The sequence below is a fragment of the Dermacentor andersoni genome, unplaced genomic scaffold, assembly GCF_023375885.2.
Source record: "Dermacentor andersoni unplaced genomic scaffold, qqDerAnde1_hic_scaffold ctg00000039.1, whole genome shotgun sequence".
NCBI lineage: Eukaryota > Metazoa > Arthropoda > Arachnida > Ixodida > Ixodidae > Dermacentor > Dermacentor andersoni.
Window position 1 is genome coordinate 12,971,032 of NW_027314752.1, and position 25,548 is coordinate 12,996,579.

A 25,548-nucleotide genomic window follows, 5' to 3' on the forward strand; every position below is an offset into this window, starting at 1 on the left:
CTATTGGAGGAATTAGAGGGCAGTAAATGGGATATAATAGGGCTCAGTGAACTTAGGAGGCCAAAAGAAGCATATACAGTGCTAAAAAGCGGGCACGCCCTGTGTTACCGGGGCTTAGTGAAGAGAAGAGAACTAGGAGTCGGATTCCTCATTAATAAGAATATAGCTGGTAACATACAGGAATTCTATAGCATTAACGAGAGGGGGGCAGGTCTTGTTGTGAAACTTAATAAGAGGTACACAATGAAGATTGTACAGGTCTACGCCCCTACATCCAGTAATGATGACCAGGAAGTCGAAAGCTTCTATGAAGACGTGGAATCGGCGAAGGGCAGAGTGAAAACTAAATACACTATACTAATGGGCGAATTTCATGCCAAGGTAGGCAAGAAGCAGGCTGGAGACAAGGCAGTGGGGGAATATGGCATAGGCACTGGGAATAGCAGGGGAGAGTTATTAGTAGAGGTTGCGGAACAGAATAATATGAGGATAATGAATACCTTCTTCCACAAGCGGGATAGCCGAAAGTGGACGAGGAGGAGCCCGAATGGCGAGTCTAGAATTGAAGTAGACTTCATACTCTGTGCTAACCCTGGCATCATACAAGATGTGGACGTGCTCGGCAAGGTGCGCTGCAGTGACCACAGGATGGTAAGAACTCGAATTAGTCTAGACCTGAGGAGGGAACGGAAGAAACTGGTACATAAGAAGCCGATTAATGAGTTAGCGGTAAGAGGGAAAATAGAGGAATTCCAGATCAAGCTACAGAACAGGTATTCGGCTTTAACTCAGGAAGAGGACCTTAGTGTTGAAACAATGAACGACAATTTTGTGGGCATCATTAAGGAGTGTGCAATGGAAGTCGGTGGTAACTCCGTTAGGCAGGATACCAGCAAACTATCGCAGGAGACGAAAGAGCTGATCAAGAAACGCCAATGTATGAAAGCATCTAACCCTACAGCTAGAATAGAACTGGCAGAACTTTCGAAGTTAATCAACAAGCGTAAGACAGCTGACATAAGGAAGTATAATATGGATACAATTGAACATGCTCTCAGGAACGGAGGAAGCCTAAAAACAGTGAAGAAGAAACTTGGAATCGGCAAGAATCAAATGTATGCGTTAAGAGACAAAGCCGGCAATATCATTACTAATATGGATGAGATAGTTCAAGTGGCTGAGGAGTTCTATAGAAATTTATACAGTACCAGTGCCACCCACGACGATAATGGAAGAGAAAATAGTCTTGACGAATTAGAAATCCCAACGGTAACCCCGGAAGAAGTAAAGAAAGCCTTGGGAGATATGCAAAGGGGGAAGGCAGCTGGGGAGGAAAGGTAACAGCTGATTTGTTGAAGGATGGGGGACAGATTGTTCTAGAGAAACTGGCCACCCTGTATACGCAATGCCTCATGACCTCGAGCGTACCGGAATCTTGGAAGAACGCTAACATAATCCTAATCCATAAGAAAGGGGACGCCAAAGACTTGAAGAATTATAGACCGATCAGCTTGCTGTCCGTTGCTTACAAACTATTTACTAAGGTAATCGCAAATAGAATCAGGAGCACCTTAGACTTCTGTCAAACAAAGGACCAGGCAGGCTTCCGTAAAGGCTACTCAACAATAGATCATATTCACACTATCAATCAGGTGATAGAGAAATGTGCCGAATATAACCGACCCTTATATATAGCTTTCATTGATTACGAGAAAGCGTTCGATTCTGTGGAAACCTCAGCAGTCATGGAGGCATTACGGAATCAGGGTGTAGATGAGCCGTATGTAAAAATACTGAAAGATATCTATAGCGGCTCCACAGCCACCGTAGTCCTCCATAAAGCAAGCAACAAAATCCCAATAAAGAAAGGCGTCAGGCAGGGAGATACGATATCTCCAATGCTATTCACAGCGTGCTTACAGGAGGTATTCAGAGACCTGGATTGGGAAGAATTGGGGATAAAAGTTAATGGAGAATACCTTTGTAACTTGCGATTCGCTGATGATATTGCCTTGCTTAGTAACTCAGGGGACCAATTGCAATGCATGCTCACTGACCTGGAGAGGCAAAGCAGAAGAGTGGGTCTAAAAATTATTCTGCAGAAAACTAAAGTAATGCTTAACAGTCTGGGTAGAGAACAGCAATTTACAATAGGCAGCGAGGCACTGGAAGTCGTAAGGGAATACATCTACTTAGGGCAGGTAGTGACTGCGGATCTGGATCATGAGAAGGAAATAATCAGAAGAATAAGAATGGGCTGGGGAGCATTTGGCAGGCATTCTCAGATCATGAACAGCAGGTTGCCATTATCCCTCAAGAGAAAAGTATATAATAGCTGTGTCTTATCAGTACTCACCTACGGGGCAGAAACCTGGAGGCTTACGAAAAGGGTTCTACTCAAATTGAGGACGACGCAACGAGCTATGGAAAGAAGAATGATAGGTGTAAGGTTAAGGGATAAGAAAAGAGCAGATTGGGTGAGGGAACAAACGCGAGTTAATGACATCTTAGTTGAAATCAAGAAAAAGAAATGGGCATGGGCAGGACATGTAATGAGGAGGGAAGATAACCGATGCTCATTAAGGGTTACGGACTGGATCCCAAGGGAAGGGAAGCGTAGCAGGGGTCGGCAGAAAGTTAGGTGGGCGGATGAGATTAAGAAGTTTCCAGGCACGGCATGGCCATAATTAGTACATGACCGGGGTTGTTGGAGAAGTATGGGAGAGGCCTTTGCCCTGCAGTGGGCGTAACCAGGCTGATGATGATGATGATGATGATGATGATGATTATGATGATGATGATGATGATGGAACTCAATCTTTTGGCCAGCGTCGTCCGTGCTTAGTCAGATTTTGCAGGTGCATCTGAAGTCGAAGAATTTCTAGAAAGTCCTTTTTGAGTTACCTGGATGACTCAGCCAAATGTCCGTACTGGTGGAATGGTGGATGAAGCTCTTTGCAGTCTTAACACAGTCCTTTGCAGACTTGATATCTCATCCATATTCTTGTGCATGTGCTTCTTTGTTCTTGGTGTAAAAGCCTTGCAAATTCGGCTCCAGCCCCTTCCTGTTGGTGCAGATAGGAGCTCCTGTGATGACCTAGATGTGCTTGGCATAGACTTTATTGGGGCAAAACGGTGACACATGAGATACAGCACAGATTAGCCAAATTTATGTGTGTTTTATATGTTCGAACGAATAATACTGAACCATAAATATGAACAAACATTCATATCTGCTGCAAACAGCAAGCCAATACAGCATAGATCAAACATATTTATTTCTGAACCATGTGTTGTTTACCTTGTAGTAGTAGCCAATGTCCACACCATGACCTTGTTGTAGCAGGCAGCAGCTTCTGTTTAGTGCGTGGAGTGTGTTGCTTTATACTGGTGCCATCCTCATTACTGCATGTCTGGAACATAAATTTTGACTGAATCAGAAATTGAAAAAGTGAAGTTTTGCAATATGGAATGCAAGAAGGTGTGACATATATGTTGTAATGATTTGCGACTACAGAACACATGCAAATGTACACTGTCTGTTCTAGGGTGCTTAAGCAGCATGGTAAATAAATATTGCTATTGTCCATAAAAGTAATGTCTGCCTAACTACAATGCATGTCAACAGCGCAAGTACTATTAAGATCACAAATGAGAACATTTGTGGGTTCGTTCATACACTAGAAGTGATCACACTGCTAGTTCCACAAGCAAATGCATGAAAGTCATGAAGCTATTAGGACTTATGCATTATTTTTCTGCACGAACGTGATGCACCGCTTCACTACTGCAAAAATAAATGCCCTACGGTAAACCAATCTGAACAGCAAGAACATTTGGAACCAACAAGTACAAAATATGGGTGAATTATCATGCTTGCAACTGTTTAATACATTCGATTCTGTACTTTCACTTCATTTTACCAAAGGATTATTCGGTTGTGTGGACGAAAGACGTTGCCGGCCGACTCGAAAAAAAGTTTAATATGGATATTGATAAGGCTACTCAGTCACCTACAACCACGGCTACAATAACATGAAAAATGGGACGCGAGTTCTGATATCGCTCTTTCTTTCCTGGTTGTGTGTGTAAACCAAACGACAGCCTCGCAAGTAAAGGTTTACTTAGGAAACAGCAACTGAGATCCTCACTGCCCATATGTAATGCAGGATCTAGTTCGTTAACCTGTGCCCGCCTGGAAGGTAATGAGACGGATATTATATAACGATTCAAGCAGCGGTGTTAAACGACTCACCGTTATTGCCGTTGTCAGCCGCAGCAAAATCCAGCTCCCGTTTCGATGCAGACCTGTTCCGAATGGCTCACGACCGAAACCCAACTGCCGGGCTTACATGTCCGCTTGCAAACACGTAACTTCACCCCAAGGTAAATAACGCGAGACAACGAAGCGCAAGAAACTAGTTTTAGAAACAAAGAAGCAACCAGTCTTGAGTGTACGAACGAATGAATCCGTGCCGCCGTGCACTCGGAAATACCGGTAAAATTTTAAATCCAGGCCAGAGGTCACGTGAAAGATCGATGATGCTGAACGCTATTTGAGTTTATAATGGCGAAGAAACAATAAGCTTACTAACAAAGAGTACAATATCTAATTAGCAATGGTAATTTTGCCCTGTTTTTATGTAAAAGAAAATGCTTCGCTAATTGTAAGAGAAAGTTTGTAAGACAAAATTGCGCCTATTACGACGCCTCTACCGGGAAATGTTGGAACTAACCAACGCACCCCGAAGTAATGCTATTAGGTCGGCTTTGTTAGCAGCGGCACGCGGTCGATTTTTTTTCGCCCTCTGTGGCCATTTGTTGAACTTGAGAGTGTGCTACCCCTGCTTCAACCGCTAGGATTTTTGCGCTCGCGCCGGAAGCTGCCGCTCGCGTTAGTAGCATGACGTACCTCACATGACCACGGCAAGCAACGTCACTTCCGGAACGACTCTTCGCGCGACGTTCAGGCAAGCCCGGTAGTGTGGCTAGAATGGGAGGTGTCATCATCATCGACTGGGCTGCGCCGCGTATGGCGGTGTGGCATTTTTTCATGACAGCGACAGGTGGCGCGCTCGTCGTCTCCGAAATGCCTAGCGTGATGTGTTTGAGCCGTTTGAGCAATCTCTCCGGCTCCCAGCGCGCGTCGTGAAGTCTGTGGTGAAGTTAGCTTCGCCTTCTCCGCTTTTGTTTGCTCCTCATAAGGAGTTCTGAGTAGCCTTCTTGACCCACGCCACTGGTAAAATTTGGTCGGTATGCAGAGTAAGCTAGTGGATCTCCTGGATGTGGGCCACCTAAAGGAAGTTCACGAGATGGTAAAGCATTGTGATGCGATGCCAGATCATCGTGAAATGGTGGGACGAAATGGCGACTCACGCATACCCTACTACGTTAGCGGGTATGTTAGCAGGAAAATGCTAATGAGAACAAAGTGCGAAGAGTGTTCTCTAGCTGTTGCTTCAAGCGAAAGGCTCACGCCTGCTTCCGGAAGAGCCGTGCCTTACCAACCATATGGATAGAGGTGGCCTACTTTACCCATCTCAAGCACTAAAAGACTTGGTTGCTGTAATGGAAGATGCCTTCACGCATTGTTTCAGTTTTAACATGTTGAAAGCTGACAACATCATGGGCCTTATTTTCTGCCTGTCAATAAATAAGCTGGATGTGGTTGGCTGTGCGCAGCATAGCGTGGAAATCACCAACCAAGTTATACGGCTTTTTGTCATCACGAGGTTGCACGTCCTTGTCGCAGGAGAGAACGCATCGAAGCAAGGGAAGCGAGTAAAATGAAGTACCTCAAGTTGAGGCGCACAAAATAACTGCATAATTGCAAAGTTTATATCAGCAAGACCAACATAAAGCGTTTATTATGTAAAACAGGAAGTGTTCCCATCACATTGTATGCACAAAAATATCTGCATATCTGAACAGAATTTCCCACCCGACAAATTATTGTTTGCACTGCACCTTGTTCACCATTTCTGGGTATATACCTCCATTATACATTGGATTTGCGCTCCATTTCGTGTCATATTGTTTGTTTGAGAGCTAAGCTATGTATATAGAGTCGTGTGTATTATCTTATTAACAATATATATTCTTTAGTTTTTGTAAGGCATTTTTGGCGTCATCTGAGGGGTACTAAATACGCGAACTTAGTTCTTTGCAGGTTTCTAATATTGGAAACCAAAATTTCCTTAGCGCTCTCATCATGCTGAGTTTTGACCATTGGTGCCTACAGTTCTACCTTTCATCGGAAAATTTAAAAGAAACTTGAAATAATTATGTTACACTCGAGCGGCCCGTTTCAACTGATGAGGCGCGCACCAACTAGTAGACGTTTGGGACAAGCGCCTGTAGCTCAAGACACTAATAATGTCACGACAAACAAAACTTCATACGGCACCCCATAATAGTCCCTTAAAATGTAAAAGCGGCACTGGCAAACTGCAAACAACCACCTACTGCGGAAGCTTTCTCTGTTTGGTGCAATTATGAGTTTCACAAGTGTTGCAATGAGCGCGAAGCTAAAGCGCACCGATAAAATGACCAAAATTTAGTACATAGTACGTTTGGCCAGCTGCAGTGATAAAGCCGCCTAGCCTTTTAAATGATTTTCCGATGCGCGTTTTGCGCCCCAACAAGCCGCGGAGCGAGAAAGCACTTCACAGCGGAACCAAGTAACCGCAGCGAACCTAATAAGCCAGCGTACGGGAGGCATCTCGGAGCCGACAGCAGCGCCGCCGCATCGTCCTGAAAAAATGCTGCCTCTCCGGCGCTCCGATGCCGCCACCTCCCCCTCTAGCCACTATAGCCCGGGCAAGCTGCTTCAGTACCTGGTGATGCTATGCCGATGCTGCTGTAGGTTTCGCCGGGCTCACAATACTCATATTAGGTCGCAGTTGAGCTGAATGACCCACAAGGAGTCGTAAAATATGTTTGTGAAATATAAAAACAAATTTTAGGCTAAAATTATTGTGTTTTCTTGCAATATGTAACACATTGCTTAACATGGCCGTTAAGCGAAGGCTAGACTGCCTTGAACATGGCAAGCTAGCAACACTGCGCCGCCGCGACGAGACGCGCGGCTACGCGCGGCAACTCGTGCATCGTTTGTGTGCGCGCCCTCTTCCTCCGTCGGGCGCGACGCGACGTTGAGTCAGCGCGGCTTGTGCGGACGCATTGGAAAGCGTACATCTGGTTGAGCCTTTAGTACTAGTTACACAATATATAAAAGGGCAGAAGAAGCAGCGACGTTGGCTTGAAATGCTGGGAGGAGTGTGTGTGCAACCTTTTATTAGCGTTACCTGCACGGAAGCCTCGGTTCTGACCATTCGTCATAAAAATATTTCCTGAAGGCGGTAAAAACAGTATCCCACGAGTTTTTCCTAGCCCACAGCGTGCGAGAACACGCACTAAGCCAACATATAGCAACAATGAGGTGTCACTGTGAGGAGCCCCTGCATCTCTTAGTATTATTTTTACAATATCTAAAAGGGCAGCAGGAGCAGCGACGTTGGCTTGAAATGCTGGGACGAGTGTGTGTGCAACCTTTTATTCACGTTAACTGAATGGAAGCCACGGTTCTGACAATTTTCATACAAATATTTCCAGAAGGCAGTAAAAACAATATCCCACGAGTTTTTCCTAGCCCACTGCGAGCAAGAACTCGCACTAAGCCAACCTATAGATAAAACGAGGTGTCACCGCGAGGAGCCCCTGCATCTCTTAGTACTACTTATACAATACATAAAAGGGAAGAAGGAGCAGCGACGTTGGCTTGAAATGCTGGGACGAGAGGGTGTGCAACCTTTTATTCGCGTTTACGGCACGGAAGCCACTGTTCTGACCATTTTTCACAAACATATTTCCTGAAGGCAGTAAAAACAATATTCCACGAGTTTTCCTAGCCCACTGCGTGCAACAACTCGCACTAAGCCAACCTATAGCAAAAACGAGGCGTCACCGCGAGGACCCCCTGCATCTCTAAGTGCTACTTATACAATACATAAAGGGCAGAAGGAGCAGCGACGTTGGCTTGAAACGCTGGGACGAGTGTGTGTGCAACCTTTTATTCGCGTTAACTGAACGGAAACCTCGGTTCTGACCATTCGTCATAAAAATATTTCCTGAAGGCAGTAAAAACAATATCCTACGAGATTTTCCTAGCCCACTGCGTGCAAGAACTCGCACTAAGCCAACCTATAGATAAAACGAGGTGTCACCGCGAGGAGCCCCTGCATCTCTTAGTACTACTTATACAATACATAAAAGGGCAGAAGGAGCAGCGACGTTGGCTTGAAATGCTGGGACGAGTGGGTGTGCAACCTTTTATTCGCGTTTACGGCACGGAAGCCACTGTTCTGACCATTTTTCACAAACATATTTCCTGAAGGCAGTAAAAACAATATCCCACGAGTTTTCCTAGCCCACTGCGTGCAAGAACTCGCACTAAGCCAACCTATAGCAAAAACAAGGCGTCACCGCGAGGAGTCGCTGCATCTCTAAGTGCTACTTATACAATACATAAAGGGCAGAAGGAGCAGCGACGTTGGCTTGAACCGCTGGGACGAGTGTGTGTGCAACCTTTTATTCACGTTAACTGAACGGAAACCTCGGTTCTGACCATTCGTCATAAAAATATTTCCTGAAGGCAGTAAAAACAATATCCCACGAGTTTTTCCTAGACCACTGCGTGCAAGAACTCGAACTAAGCCAAACTATAGCAAAAACGAGGCGTCACCGCGAGGACCCCCTGCATCTCTAAGTGCTACTTATACAATACATAAAAGGGCAGAAGGAGGAGCGACGTTGGCTTGAAATGTTGGGGCGTGTGTAAGTGCAACCTTTTATTCGCGTTTACTGCACGGAAGCCTCAGTTCTGACCATTCTTCATATAAATATTTCCTGAAGGCAGTAAAAACAATATTCCACGAGTTTTTCCTAGCCGACTGCGTGCAAGAACTCGCACTAAGCAGACCTATAGCAACAACGAGGCGTCACGGCGAGGAGCCCCTGCATCTCGTAGTACTATTTATACAATATATAAAAGGCAAAAGGAGGAGCGACGTTGGCTTGAAACGCTGGGACGAGTGTGTGTGCAACCTTTTATTCGCGTTTACTGCACGGAAGCCACGGTTCTGGCCATTTTTCATAAAAATATTTCCTGAAGGCAGTAAAAACAATATCCCACGAGTTTTTCCTAGCCCAACTGCGAGCAAGAACTCGCACTAAGCCAACGTATAGCAACAACGAGGCGTCACGGCGAGGAGCCCCTGCATCTCTTAGTACTAATTATACACTATATAAAAGGGCAAAAGGAGCAGCGACGTTGGCTTGAAACGCTGGGACGAGTGTGTGTGCAACCTTTTATTCGCGTTTACTGCACGGAAGCCACGGTTCTGGCCATTTTTCATAAAAATATTTCCTGAAGGCAGTAAAAACAATATCCCACGAGTTTTTCCTAGCCCACGGCGAGCAAGAACTCGCACTAAGCCAACGTATAGCAACAACGAGGCGTCACCGCGAGGAGCCCCTGCATCTCTTAGTACTATTTATACAATACATAAAAGGGCAGAAGGAGGAGCGACGTTGGCTTGAAATGTTGGGGCGTGTGTATGTGCAACCTTTTATTCGCGTTTACTGCACGGAAGCCTCGGTTCTGACCATTGTTCATAAAAATATTTCCTGAAGGCAGTAAAAACAATATCCCACGAGTTTTTCCTAGCCCAACTGCGAGCAAGAACTCGCACTAAGCAGACCTATAGCAACAACGAGGCGTCACCACGAGGAGCCCCTGCAGCTCTTAGTACTATTTATACAATATATAAAAGGGCAGAAGGAGGAGCGACGTTGGCTTGAAATGTTGGGGCGTGTGTATGTGCAACCTTTTATTCGCGTTTACTGCACGGAAGCCACGGTTCTGGCCATTTTTCGTAAAAATATTTCCTGAAGGCTGTAAAAACAATATCCCACGAGTTTTTCCTAGCCGACTGCGTGCAAGAACTCGCACTAAGCAGACCTATAGCAACAACGAGGCGTCACGGCGAGGAGCCCCTGCATCTCGTAGTACTATTTATACAATATATAAAAGGCAGAAGGAGGAGCGACGTTGGCTTGAAACGCTGGGACGAGTGTGTGTGCAACCTTTTATTCGCGTTTACTGCACGGAAGCCACAGTTCTGGCCATTTTTCATAAAAAAAATTTCCTGAAGGCTGTAAAAACAATATCCCACGAGTTTATCCAAGCCCACTGCCTGCAAGAACTCGCACTAAGCCAACGTATAGCAACAACGAGGCGTCACCGCGAGGAGCCCCTGCATCTCTTAGTACTAATTATACAATATATAAAAGGGCAGAAGGAGCAGCGACGTTGGCTTGAAATGCTGGGACGAGTGGGTGTGCAACCTTCTCTTAGCGTTACCTGCACGGAAGCCTCGGTTCTGACCATTGCAGATAAAAATATTTCCTGATGGCAGTAAAAACAATATCCCACGAGATTTTCCTAGGCCACTGTGTGCAAGAACTCGCACTAAGCCAATGAGTAGCAACAACGAGGTGTCACGACGAGGAGCCGCTGCATCTCTTAGTGCTATTTATACAATATATAAAAGGGCAGAAGGAGCAGCGACGCTGGTTTGAAATGCTGGGACGAGTGGGTGTGCAACCTTTTATTGGCGCTACCTGCACGGAAGCCTCGGTTCTGATCATTTTTCATAAAAATATTTCCTGAAGGCAGTAAAAACAATATCCCACGAGTTTTTCCTAGCCCACTGCGAGCAAGAACTCGCACTAAGCCAACGTATCGCTACAACGAGGCGTCACCGCGAGGAGCCCCTGCATCTCTTAGTACTATTTATACAATATATAAAAGGGCAGAAGGAGCAGCGATGTTGGCTTGAAATGCTGGGACAAGTGGGTGTGCAACCTTCTATATGCGTTACCTGCACGGAAGCCTCAGTTCTGACCATTTTTCATAAACGTATTTCCTGAAGGCAGTAAAAACAATATCCCACGAGTTTTTCCTAGCCCACTGCGTCCAAGAACTCGCTCTAAGCAGATGTATAGACATGACGAGGCGTCACCGCGAGGAGCCCCTGCATCTCTTAGTACTATTTATTTATACAATATATAAAAGGGCAGAAGGAGCAGCGACGTTGGCTTGAAATGTTGGGACAAGTAGGTGTGCAACCTTCTATATGCGTTACCTGCACGGAAGCCTCAGTTCTGACCATTTTTCATAAACGTATTTCCTGAAGGCAGTAAAAACAATATCCCACGAGTTTTTCCTAGCCCACTGCGTCCAAGAACTCGCACTAAGCAGATGTATAGATATAACGAGGCGTCACCGCGAGGAGCTCTGTCTTTCTTATTACTATTTATACAATATATGAAAGTGCAGAAGGAGCAGCGACGTTGGTTTGAAATGCTGGGACGAGTGGGTGTGCAACCTTCTCTTAGCGTTACCTGCACGGAAGCCTCGGTTCTGACCATTCCTCATAAAAAGAATATCCTGAAGGCAGTAAAAACAATATCCCACGAGCTTTTGCTACACCACTGCGTGCAAGAACTCGCACTAAGCCGACGTATCGCAACAACGAGGCGTCACCGAGAGGAGCCCCTGCATCTTCTATTACTATATATACAATATATAAAAGGGAGAAGGAGGAGCGACGTTGGCTTGAAATGCTGGGACGAGTGTGTGTGCAACTTTTTATTCACGTTTACTGAACGGAAGCCTCGGTTCTGACCATTCTTCATAAAAATATTTTCTGAAGGCTGTAAAAACAATATCCCACGAGTTTTTCGTAGCCCACTGCGTGAAAGAACTCGCACTAAGCCAACTTATAGCAACAACGAGGCGTCACCGCGTGGAGCCCCTGCATCTTTTATTACTATATATACAATATATAAAAGGGAGAAGGAGGAGCGACGTTGGCTTGAAATGCTGGGACGAGTGTGTGTGCAACTTTTTATTCACGTTAACTGAACGGAAGCCTCGGTTCTGACCATTCTTCATAAAAATATTTTCTGAAGGCTGTAAATCAATATCGCACGAGTTTTTCGTAGCCCACTGCGTGAAAGAACTCGCACTAAGCCAACTTATAGCAACAACGAGGCGTCACCGCGTGGAGCCCCTGCATCTTTTATTACTATATATACAATATATAAAAGGGAGAAGGAGGAGCGACGTTGGCTTGAAATGCTGGGATGAGTGTGTGTGCAACTTTTTATTCACGTTAACTGAACGGAAGCCTCGGTTCTGACCATTCTTCATAAAAATATTTTCTGAAGGCTGTAAATCAATATCCCACGAGTTTTTCGTAGCCCACTGCGTGAAAGAACTCGCACTAAGCCAACTTATAGCAACAACGAGGCGTCACCGCGTGGAGCCCCTGCATCTTTTATTACTATATATACAATATATAAAAGGGAGAAGGAGGAACGACGTTGGCTTGAAATGCTGGGACGAGTGTGTGTGCAACTTTTTATTCACGTTAACTGAACGGAAGCCTCAGTTCTGACCATTCTTCATAAAAATATTTTCTGAAGGCTGTAAAAACAATATCCCACGAGTTTTTCGTAGCCCACTGCGTGAAAGAACTCGCACTAAGCCAACTTATAGCAACAACGAGGCGTCACCGCGAGGAGCCCCTGCATCTTTTATTACTATATATACAATATATAAAAGGGAGAAGGAGGAGCGACTTTGGCTTGAAATGCTGGGACGAGTGTGTGTGCAACTTTTTATTCACGTTAACTGAACGGAAGCCTCGGTTCTGACCATTCTTCATAAAAATATTTTCTGAAGGCTGTAAAAACAATATCCCACGAGTTTTTCGTAGCCCACTGCGTGAAAGAACTCGCACTAAGCCAACTTATAGCAACAACGAGGCGTCACCGCGAGGAGCCCCTGCATCTTTTATTACTATATATACAATATATAAAAGGGAAAAGGAGGAACGACGTTGGCTTGAAATGCTGGGACGAGTGTGTGTTCAACTTTTTATTCACGTTAACTGAACGGAAGCCTCGGTTCTGACCATTCTTCATAAAAATATTTTCTGAAGGCTGTAAAAACAATATCCCACGAGTTTTTCGTAGCCCATTGCGTGAAAGAACTCGCACTAAGCCAACTTATAGCAACAACCAGGCGTCACCGCGAGGAGCCCCTGCATCACTTAGTACTAATTATACAATATATAAAAGGGTAGAAGGAGCAGCGACGTTGGCTTGAAATGCTGGGACGAGTGGGTGTGCAACCTTCTCTTAGCGTTACCTCCACGGAAGCCTCGGTTCTGGCCATTATTCATAAAAACATTTCCTGAAGGCAGTAAAAACAATATCCCACGAGTTTTTCCAAGCCCACTGAGTGCAAGAACTCGCACTAAGCCAATGTATAGCAACAACGAGGCGTCACCGCGAGGAGCCCCTGCATCACTTAGTACTAATTGTATAATATATAAAAGGGCAGAAGGAGCAGCGACGTTGGCTTGAAATGCTGGGACGAGTGGATGTGCAACCTTCTCTTAGCGTTACCTGCACGGAAGCCTCGGTTCTGACCATTGTTCATAAAAATATTTCCTGAAGGCAGTAAAAACAATATCCCACGAGATTTTCCTAGCCGACTGCGTGCAAGAACTTGCACTAAGCAGACCTATAGCAAAAACGAGGCGTCACCGCGAGGAGCCCCTGCATCTCTTAGTACTATTTATACAATATATAAAAGGGCAGAAGGAGCAGCGATGTTGGCTTGAAATGCTGGGACAAGTGGGTGTGCAACCTTCTATATGCGTTACCTGCACGGAAGCCTCAGTTCTGACCATTTTTCATAAACGTATTTCCTGAAGGCAGTAAAAACAATATCCCACGAGTTTTTCCTAGCCCACTGCGTCCAAGAACTCGCTCTAAGCAGATGTATAGATATGACGAGGCGTCACCGCGAGGATCCCCTGCATCTCTTAGTACTATTTATTTATACAATATATAAAAGGGCAGAAGGAGCAGCGACGTTGGCTTGAAATGTTGGGACAAGTAGGTGTGCAACATTCTATATGCGTTACCTGCATGGAAGCCTCAGTTCTGACCATTTTTCATAAACGTATTTCCTGAAGGCAGTAAAAACAATATCCCACGAGTTTTTCCTAGCCCACTGCGTCCAAGAACTCGCACTAAGCAGATGTATAGATATAACGAGGCGTCACCGCGAGGAGCTCTGTATTTCTTATTACTATTTATACAATATATGAAAGTGCAGAAGGAGCAGGGACGTTGGTTTGAAATGCTGGGACGAGTGGGTGTGCAACCTTCTCTTAGCGTTACCTGCACGGAAGCCTCGGTTCTGACCATTCTTCATAAAAAGAATATCCTGAAGGCAGTAAAAACAATATCCCACGAGCTTTTGCTACACCACTGCGTGCAAGAACTCGCACTAAGCCGACGTATAGCAACAACGAGGCGTCACCGAGAGGAGCCCCTGCATCTTTTATTACTATATATACAATATATAAAAGGGAGAAGGAGCAGCGACGTTGGCTTGAAATGCTGGGACGAGTGTGTGTGCAACCTTTTATTCACGTTAACTGAATGGAAGCCACGGTTCTGACAATTTTCATACAAATATTTCCAGAAGGCAGTAAAAACAATATCCCACGAGTTTTTCCTAGCCCACTGCGAGCAAGAACTCGCACTAAGCCAACGTATAGCAACAACGCGGCGTCACCGCGAGGAGCCCCTGCATCTCTTAGTACTAATTATACAATATATAAAAGGGCAGAAGCAGCAGCGACGTTGGCTTGAAACGCTGGGACAAGTGTGTGTGCAACCTTTTATTCACGTTAACTGAACGGAAGCCACGGTTCTGACCATTCGTCATAAAAATATTTCTTGAAGGCAGTAAAAACAATATCCTACGAGATTTTCCTAGCCCACTGCGTGCAAGAACTCGCACTAAGCCAACCTATAGATAAAACGAGGTGTCACCGCGAGGAGCCCCTGCATCTCTTAGTACTACTTATACAATACATAAAAGGGAAGAAGGAGCAGCGACGTTGGCTTGAAATGCTGGGACGAGAGGGTGTGCAACCTTTTATTCGCGTTTACGGCACGGAAGCCACTGTTCTGACCATTTTTCACAAACATATTTCCTGAAGGCAGTAAAAACAATATTCCGCGAGTTTTCCTAGCCCACTGCGTGCAACAACTCGCACTAAGCCAACCTATAGCAAAAACGAGGCGTCACCGCGAGGACCTCCTGCATCTCTAAGTGCTACTTATACAATACATAAAGGGCAGAAGGAGCAGCGACGTTGGCTTGAAACGCTGGGACGAGTGTGTGTGCAACCTTTTATTCGCGTTAACTGAACGGAAACCTCGGTTCTGACCATTCGTCATAAAAATATTTCCTGAAGGCAGTAAAAACAATATCCCACGAGTTTTTCCTAGACCACTGCGTGCAAGAACTCGAACTAAGCCAAACTATAGCAAAAACGAGGCGTCACCGCGAGGACCCCCTGCATCTCTAAGTGCTACTTATACAATACATAAAAGGGCAGAAGGAGGAGCGACGTTGGCTTGAAATGTTGGGGCGTGTGTATGTGCAACCTTTTATTCGCGTTTACTGCACGGAAGCCTCAGTTCTGACCATTCTTCATATAAATATTTCCTGAAGGCAGTAAAAACAATATTCCACGAGTTTTTCCTAGCCGACTGCGTGCAAGAACTCGCACTAAGCAGACCTATAGCAACAACGAGGCGTCACGGCGAGGAGCCCCTGCATCTCGTAGTACTATTTATACAATATATAAAAGGCAAAAGGAGGAGCGACGTTGGCTTGAAACGCTGGGACGAGTGTGTGTGCAACCTTTTATTCGCGTTTACTGCACGGAAGCCACGGTTCTGGCCATTTTTCATAAAAATATTTCCTGAAGGCAGTAAAAACAATATCCCACGAGTTTTTCCTAGCCCAACTGCGAGCAAGAACTCGCACTAAGCCAACGTATAGCAACAACGAGGCGTCACGGCGAGGAGCCCCTGCATCTCTTAGTACTAATTATACACTATATAAAAGGGCAAAAGGAGCAGCGACGTTGGCTTGAAACGCTGGGACGAGTGTGTGTGCAACCTTTTATTCGCGTTTACTGCACGGAAGCCACGGTTCTGGCCATTTTTCATAAAAATATTTCCTGAAGGCAGTAAAAACAATATCCCACGAGTTTTTCCTAGCCCACGGCGAGCAAGAACTCGCACTAAGCCAACGTATAGCAACAACGAGGCGTCACCGCGAGGAGCCCCTGCATCTCTTAGTACTATTTATACAATACATAAAAGGGCAGAAGGAGGAGCGACGTTGGCTTGAAATGTTGGGGCGTGTGTATGTGCAACCTTTTATTCGCGTTTACTGCACGGAAGCCTCAGTTCTGACCATTGTTCATAAAAATATTTCCTGAAGGCAGTAAAAACAATATCCCACGAGTTTTTCCTAGCCCAACTGCGAGCAAGAACTCGCACTAAGCAGACCTATAGCAACAACGAGGCGTTACCACGAGGAGCCCCTGCAGCTCTTAGTACTATTTATACAATATATAAAAGGGCAGAAGGAGGAGCGACGTTGGCTTGAAATGTTGGGGCGTGTGTATGTGCAACCTTTTATTCGCGTTTACTGCACGGAAGCCACGGTTCTGGCCATTTTTCGTAAAAATATTTCCTGAAGGCTGTAAAAACAATATCCCACGAGTTTTTCCTAGCCGACTGCGTGCAAGAACTCGCACTAAGCAGACCTATAGCAACAACGAGGCGTCACGGCGAGGAGCCCCTGCATCTCGTAGTACTATTTATACAATATATAAAAGGCAGAAGGAGGAGCGACGTTGGCTTGAAACGCTGGGACGAGTGTGTGTGCAACCTTTTATTCGCGTTTACTGCACGGAAGCCACAGTTCTGGCCATTTTTCATAAAAAAAATTTCCTGAAGGCTGTAAAAACAATATCCCACGAGTTTATCCAAGCCCACTGCCTGCAAGAACTCGCACTAAGCCAACGTATAGCAACAACGAGGCGTCACCGCGAGGAGCCCCTGCATCTCTTAGTACTAATTATACAATATATAAAAGGGCAGAAGGAGCAGCGACGTTGGCTTGAAATGCTGGGACGAGTGGGTGTGCAACCTTCTCTTAGCGTTACCTGCACGGAAGCCTCGGTTCTGACCATTGTAGATAAAAATATTTCCTGATGGCAGTAAAAACAATATCCCACGAGATTTTCCTAGGCCACTGTGTGCAAGAACTCGCACTAAGCCAATGAGTAGCAACAACGAGGTGTCACGACGAGGAGCCGCTGCATCTCTTAGTGCTATTTATACAATATATAAAAGGGCAGAAGGAGCAGCGACGCTGGTTTGAAATGCTGGGACGAGTGGGTGTGCAACCTTTTATTGGCGCTACCTGCACGGAAGCCTCGGTTCTGATCATTTTTCATAAAAATATTTCCTGAAGGCAGTAAAAACAATATCCCACGAGTTTTTCCTAGCCCACTGCGAGCAAGAACTCGCACTAAGCCAACGTATCGCTACAACGAGGCGTCACCGCGAGGAGCCCCTGCATCTCTTAGTACTATTTATACAATATATAAAAGGGCAGAAGGAGCAGCGATGTTGGCTTGAAATGCTGGGACAAGTGGGTGTGCAACCTTCTATATGCGTTACCTGCACGGAAGCCTCAGTTCTGACCATTTTTCATAAACGTATTTCCTGAAGGCAGTAAAAACAATATCCCACGAGTTTTTCCTAGCCCACTGCGTCCAAGAACTCGCTCTAAGCAGATGTATAGACATGACGAGGCGTCACCGGGAGGAGCCCCTGCATCTCTTAGTACTATTTATTTATACAATATATAAAAGGGCAGAAGGAGCAGCGACGTTGGCTTGAAATGTTGGGACAAGTAGGTGTGCAACCTTCTATATGCGTTACCTGCACGGAAGCCTCAGTTCTGACCATTTTTCATAAACGTATTTCCTGAAGGCAGTAAAAACAATATCCCACGAGTTTTTCCTAGCCCACTGCGTCCAAGAACTCGCACTAAGCAGATGTATAGATATAACGAGGCGTCACCGCGAGGAGCTCTGTCTTTCTTATTACTATTTATACAATATATGAAAGTGCAGAAGGAGCAGCGACGTTGGTTTGAAATGCTGGGACGAGTGGGTGTGCAACCTTCTCTTAGCGTTACCTGCACGGAAGCCTCGGTTCTGACCATTCCTCATAAAAAGAATATCCTGAAGGCAGTAAAAACAATATCCCACGAGCTTTTGCTACACCACTGCGTGCAAGAACTCGCACTAAGCCGACGTATCGCAACAACGAGGCGTCACCGAGAGGAGCCCCTGCATCTTCTATTACTATATATACAATATATAAAAGGGAGAAGGAGGAGCGACGTTGGCTTGAAATGCTGGGACGAGTGTGTGTGCAACTTTTTATTCACGTTTACTGAACGGAAGCCTCGGTTCTGACCATTCTTCATAAAAATATTTTCTGAAGGCTGTAAAAACAATATCCCACGAGTTTTTCGTAGCCCACTGCGTGAAAGAACTCGCACTAAGCCAACTTATAGCAACAACGAGGCGTCACCGCGTGGAGCCCCTGCATCTTTTATTACTATATATACAATATATAAAAGGGAGAAGGAGGAGCGACGTTGGCTTGAAATGCTGGGACGAGTGTGTGTGCAACTTTTTATTCACGTTAACTGAACGGAAGCCTCGGTTCTGACCATTCTTCATAAAAATATTTTCTGAAGGCTGTAAATCAATATCGCACGAGTTTTTCGTAGCCCACTGCGTGAAAGAACTCGCACTAAGCCAACTTATAGCAACAACGAGGCGCCACCGCGTGGAGCCCCTGCATCTTTTATTACTATATATACAATATATAAAAGGGAGAAGGAGGAGCGACGTTGGCTTGAAATGCTGGGACGAGTGTGTGTGCAACTTTTTATTCACGTTAACTGAACGGAAGCCTCGGTTCTGACCATTCTTCATAAAAATATTTTCTGAAGGCTGTAAATCAATATCCCACGAGTTTTTCGTAGCCCACTGCGTGAAAGAACTCGCACTAAGCCAACTTATAGCAACAACGAGGCGTCACCGCGTGGAGCCCCTGCATCTTTTATTACTATATATACAATATATAAAAGGGAGAAGGAGGAACGACGTTGGCTTGAAATGCTGGGACGAGTGTGTGTGCAACTTTTTATTCACGTTAACTGAACGGAAGCCTCAGTTCTGACCATTCTTCATAAAAATATTTTCTGAAGGCTGTAAAAACAATATCCCACGAGTTTTTCGTAGCCCACTGCGTGAAAGAACTCGCACTAAGGCAACTTATAGCAACAACGAGGCGTCACCGCGAGGAGCCCCTGCATCTTTTATTACTATATATACAATATATAAAAGGGAGAAGGAGGAGCGACTTTGGCTTGAAATGCTGGGACGAGTGTGTGTGCAACTTTTTATTCACGTTAACTTAACGGAAGCCTCGGTTCTGACCATTCTTCATAAAAATATTTTCTGAAGGCTGTAAAAACAATATCCCACGAGTTTTTCGTAGCCCACTGCGTGAAAGAACTCGCACTAAGCCAACTTATAGCAACAACGAGGCGTCACCGCGAGGAGCCCCTGCATCTTTTATTACTATATATACAATATATAAAAGGGAAAAGGAGGAACGACGTTGGCTTGAAATGCTGGGACGAGTGTGTGTTCAACTTTTTATTCACGTTAACTGAACGGAAGCCTCGGTTCTGACCATTCTTCATAAAAATATTTTCTGAAGGCTGTAAAAACAATATCCCACGAGTTTTTCGTAGCCCATTGCGTGAAAGAACTCGCACTAAGCCAACTTATAGCAACAACCAGGCGTCACCGCGAGGAGCCCCTGCATCACTTAGTACTAATTATACAATATATAAAAGGGTAGAAGGAGCAGCGACGTTGGCTTGAAATGCTGGGACGAGTGGGTGTGCAACCTTCTCTTAGCGTTACCTCCACGGAAGCCTCGGTTCTGGCCATTATTCATAAAAACATTTCCTGAAGGCAGTAAAAACAATATCCCACGAGTTTTTCCAAGCCCACTGAGTGCAAGAACTCGCACTAAGCCAATGTATAGCAACAACGAGGCGTCACCGCGAGGAGCCCCTGCATCACTTAGTACTAATTGTATAATATATAAAAGGGCAGAAGGAGCAGCGACGTTGGCTTGAAATGCTGGGACGAGTGGGTGTGCAACCTTCTCTTAGCGTTACCTGCACGGAAGCCTCGGTTCTGACCATTGTTCATAAAAATATTTCCTGAAGGCAGTAAAAACAATATCCCACGAGATTTTCCTAGCCGACTGCGTGCAAGAACTTGCACTAAGCAGACCTATAGCAAAAACGAGGCGTCACCGCGAGGAGCCCCTGCATCTCTTAGTACTATTTATACAATATATAAAAGGGCAGAAGGAGCAGCGATGTTGGCTTGAAATGCTGGGACAAGTGGGTGTGCAACCTTCTATATGCGTTACCTGCACGGAAGCCTCAGTTCTGACCATTTTTCATAAACGTATTTCCTGAAGGCAGTAAAAACAATATCCCACGAGTTTTTCCTAGCCCACTGCGTCCAAGAACTCGCTCTAAGCAGATGTATAGATATGACGAGGCGTCACCGCGAGGATCCCCTGCATCTCTTAGTACTATTTATTTATACAATATATAAAAGGGCAGAAGGAGCAGCGACGTTGGCTTGAAATGTTGGGACAAGTAGGTGTGCAACCTTCTATATGCGTTACCTGCACGGAAGCCTCAGTTCTGACCATTTTTCATAAACGTATTTCCTGAAGGCAGTAAAAACAATATCCCACGAGTTTTTCCTAGCCCACTGCGTCCAAGAACTCGCACTAAGCAGATGTATAGATATAAGGAGGCGTCACCGCGAGGAGCTCTGTATTTCTTATTACTATTTATACAATATATGAAAGTGCAGAAGGAGCAGGGACGTTGGTTTGAAATGCTGGGACGAGTGGGTGTGCAACCTTCTCTTAGCGTTACCTGCACGGAAGCCTCGGTTCTGACCATTCTTCATAAAAAGAATATCCTGAAGGCAGTAAAAACAATATCCCACGAGCTTTTGCTACACCACTCCGTGCAAGAACTCGCACTAAGCCGACGTATAGCAACAACGAGGCGTCACCGAGAGGAGCCCCTGCATCTTTTATTACTATATATACAATATATAAAAGGGAGAAGGAGGAGCGACGTTGGCTTGAAATGCTGGGACGAGTGTGTGTGCAACTTTTTATTCACGTTAACTGAACGGAAGCCTCGGTTCTGACCATTCTTCATAAAAATATTTTCTGAAGGCTGTAAAAACAATATCCCACGAGTTTTTCGTAGCCCACTGCGTGAAAGAACTCGCACTAAGCCAACTTATAGCAACAACGAGGCGTCACCGCGTGGAGCCCCTGCATCTTTTATTACTATATATAAAATATATAAAAGGGAGAAGGAGGAACGACGTTGGCTTGAAATGCTGGGACGAGTGTGTGTGCAACTTTTTATTCACGTTAACTGAACGGAAGCCTCGGTTCTGACCATTCTTCATAAAAATATATTCTGAAGGCTGTAAAAACAATATCCCACGAGTTTTTCGTAGCCCATTGCGTGAAAGAACTCGCACTAAGCCAACTTATAGCAACAACGAGGCGTCACCGCGAGGAGCCCCTGCATCTTTTATTACTATATATACAATATATAAAAGGCAGAAGGAGGAGCGACGTTGGCTTGAAATGCTGGGACGAGTGTGTGTGCAACTTTTTATTCACGTTAACTGAACGGAAGCCTCGGTTCTGACCATTCTTCATAAAAATATTTTCTGAAGGCTGTAAAAATAATATCCCACGAGTTTTTCGTAGCCCACTGCGCGAAAGAACTCGCACTAAGCCAACTTATAGCAACAACGAGGCGTCACCGCGAGGAGCCCCTGCATCTTTTATTACTATATATACAATATATAAAAGGGAGAAGGAGGAGCGACGTTGGCTTGAAATGCTGGGACGAGTGTGTGTGCAACTTTTTATTCACGTTAACTGAACGGAAGCCTCGGTTCTGACCATTCTTCATAAAAATATTCTCTGAAGGCAGTAAAAACAATATCCCACGAGTTTTTGCTACACCACTGCGTGCAAGAACTCGCACTAAGCAGACGTATAGCAACAACGAGGCGTCACCGAGAGGAGCCCCTGCATCTTTTATTACTATATATACAATATATAAAAGGGAGAAGGAGGAGCGACGTTGGCTTGAAATGCTGGGACGAGTGTGTGTGCAACTTTTTATTCACGTTAACTGAACGGAAGCCTCGGCTCTGACCATTCTTCATAAAAATATTTTCTGAAGGCTGTAAAAACAATATCCCACGAGTTTTTCGTAGCCCACTGCGTGAAAGAACTCGCACTAAGCCAACTTATAGCAACAACGAGGCGTCACCGCGAGGAGCCCCTGCATCTTTTATTACTATATATACAATATATAAAAGGGAGAAGGAGGAGCGACGTTGGCTTGAAATGCTGGGACGAGTGTGTGTGCAACTTTTTATTCACGTTAACTGAACGGACGCCTCGGTTCTGACCATTCTTCATAAAAATATTTTCTGAAGGCAGTAAAAACAATATCCCACGAGTTTTTGCTCCACCACTGCGTGCAAGAACTCGCACTAGGCCGACGTATAGCAACAACGAGGCGTCACCGAGAGGAGCCCCTGCATCTCTTATTACTATTTACACAATATATAAATAGGAGAAGGAGGAGCGACGTTGGCTGGAAATGCTGGGACGAGTGTGTGTGCAACCTTTTATTCATGTTAACTGAACGGAAGCCTCGGTTCTGATCATTCTTCAAAAAAATATTTTCTGAAGGCAGTTAAAATAATATCCCACGAGTTTTTCGTAGCCCACTGCGTGAAAGAAATCGCACTAAGCCGACGTATAGCAACAACGAGGCGTCACCGAGAGGAGCCCCTGCATCTTTTATTACTATATATACAATATGTAAAAGGGAGAAGGAGGAGCGACGTTGGCTTGAAATAATGGGACGAGTGTGTGTGCAACCTTTCATTCACGTTAACTGAACGGAAGCCTCGGTTCTGACCATTCGTCATAAAAATATTTCCTGAAGGCAGTAAAAACAATATCCCACGAGTTTTTCCTAGCCCACTGCGTGCAATAACTCAAACTAAGCCAACGTATAGCAACAACGAGGCGTCACCGCGAGGAGCCCCTGTATTTCTTAGTACTATTTATACAATATATAAAAGGGCAGAAGGAGCAGCGACATTGGCTTGAAATGCTGGCACGAGTGTGTTTGCAACCTTTTATTCGCGTTAACTGCGCGGAAGCCTCAGTTCTAACCATTTTTCATACAAATATTTCCAGAAGGCAGTAAAAACAATATCCCACGAGTTTTTCCTAGCCCACAGCGAGCAAGAACTCGCACTAATCCAACGTATGGCAACAGCGAGGCGTCACCGCGAGGAGCCCCTGCATCTCTTAGTACTAACTTTACAATACATAAAAGGGCAGAAGGAGCAGCGACGTTGGCTTGAAATGCTGGGACGAGTGGGTGTGCTGCCTTTTATTCGCGTTAACTGCGCGGAAGCCTCAGTTCTGACCATTTTTCATACAAATATTTCCAGAAGGCTGTAAAAACAATATCCCACGAGTTTTTCCTAGCCCACTGCGAGCAAGAACTCGCACTAAGCCAACGTATAGCAACAACGAGGCGTCACCGCGAGGAGCCCCTGCATCTCTTAGTACTAACTTTACAATACATAAAAGGGCACAAGGAGCAGCGACGTTGGCTTGAAATGCTGGGACGAGTGGGTGTGCAACCTTCTCTTAGCGTTACCTGCACGGAAGCCTCGGTTCTGACCATTGTTCATAAAAATATTTCCAGAAGGCAGTAAAAACAATATACCACGAGTTTTTCCTAGCCCACCGCGAGCAAGAACTCGCACTAAGCCAACGTATAGCAACAACGAGGCGTCACCGCGAGGAACCCCTGCATCTCTTAGTACTACTTGTACAATACATAAAAGGGCAGAAGGAGCAGCGACGTTGGCTTGAAATGCTGGGACGAGTGTGTGTGCAGCCTTTTATTCGCGTTAACTGCTCGGAAGCCACGGTTCTGACCATTTTTCATACAAATATTTCCAGAAGGCAGTAAAAACAATATCCCATGAGTTTTTCCAAGCCGACTGCGAGCAAGAACTCGCACTAGGTCAACGTATAGCAACAACGAGGCGTCACCGCGAGGAGCCCCTGCATCTCTTAGTACTAATTGTATAATATATAAAAGGGCACAAGGAGCAGCGACGTTGGCTTGAAATGTTGGGACGAGTGTGTGTGCAACCTTTTATTCGCGTTACCTGCACGGAAGCCTCGGTTCTGACCATTGTTCATAAAAATATTTCTTGAAGGCAGTAAAAACAATATCCCACGAGTTTTTCCTAGCCCAACTGCGAGCAAGAACTCGCACTAAGCCAACGTATAGCAACAACGAGGCGTCACCGCGAGGAGCCCCTGCATCTCTTAGTACTAATTATACAATATATTGAAGGGCAGAAGGAGCAGCGACGTTGGCTTGAAACGCTGGGACGAGTGTGTGTGCAACCTTTTATTGGCGTTTACTGCACGGAAGCCTCAGTTCTAACCATTCCTCATAAAAATATTTCCTGAAGGCAGTAAAAACAATATCCCACGAGTTTTTCCTAGCCCAACTGCGAGCAAGAACTCGCACTAAGCCAACGTATAGCAACAACGAGGCGTCACCGCGAGGAGCCCCTGCATCTCTTAGTACTATTTATACAATATATTAAAGGGCAGAAGGAGCAGCGACGTTGGCTTGAAACGCTGGGACGAGTGTGTGTGCAACCTTTTATTCGCGTTTACTGCACGGAAGCCACGGTTCTGACCATTTTTCATACAAATATTTCAAGAAGGCAGTAAAAACAATATCCCACGAGTTTTTCCTAGCCCACGGCGAGCAAGAACTCGCACTAAGCCAACGTATACCAACAACGAGGCGTCACCGCGAGGAGCCCCTGCATCTCTTAGTACTAATTATACAATATATAAAAGGGCAGAAGGAGCAGCGACGTTGGCTTGAAACGCTGGGACAAGTGTGTGTGCAACCTTTTATTCGCGTTTACTGCACGGAAGCCACGGTTCTGGCCATTTTTAATAAAAATGTTTACTGAAGGCAGTAAAAACAATATCCCACGAGTTTTTCCTAGCCCACTGCGAGCAAGAACTCGCACTAAGCCAACGTATAGCAACAACGAGGCGTCACCGCGAGGAGCCCCTGCATCTCTTAGTACTACTTGTACAATACATAAAAGGGCAGAAGGAGCAGCGACGTTGGCTTGAAAGGCTGGGACGAGTGTGTGTGCCGCCTTTTATTCGCGTTTACTGCACGGAAGCCACGGTTCTGGCCATTTTTAATAAAAATGTTTCCTGAAGGCA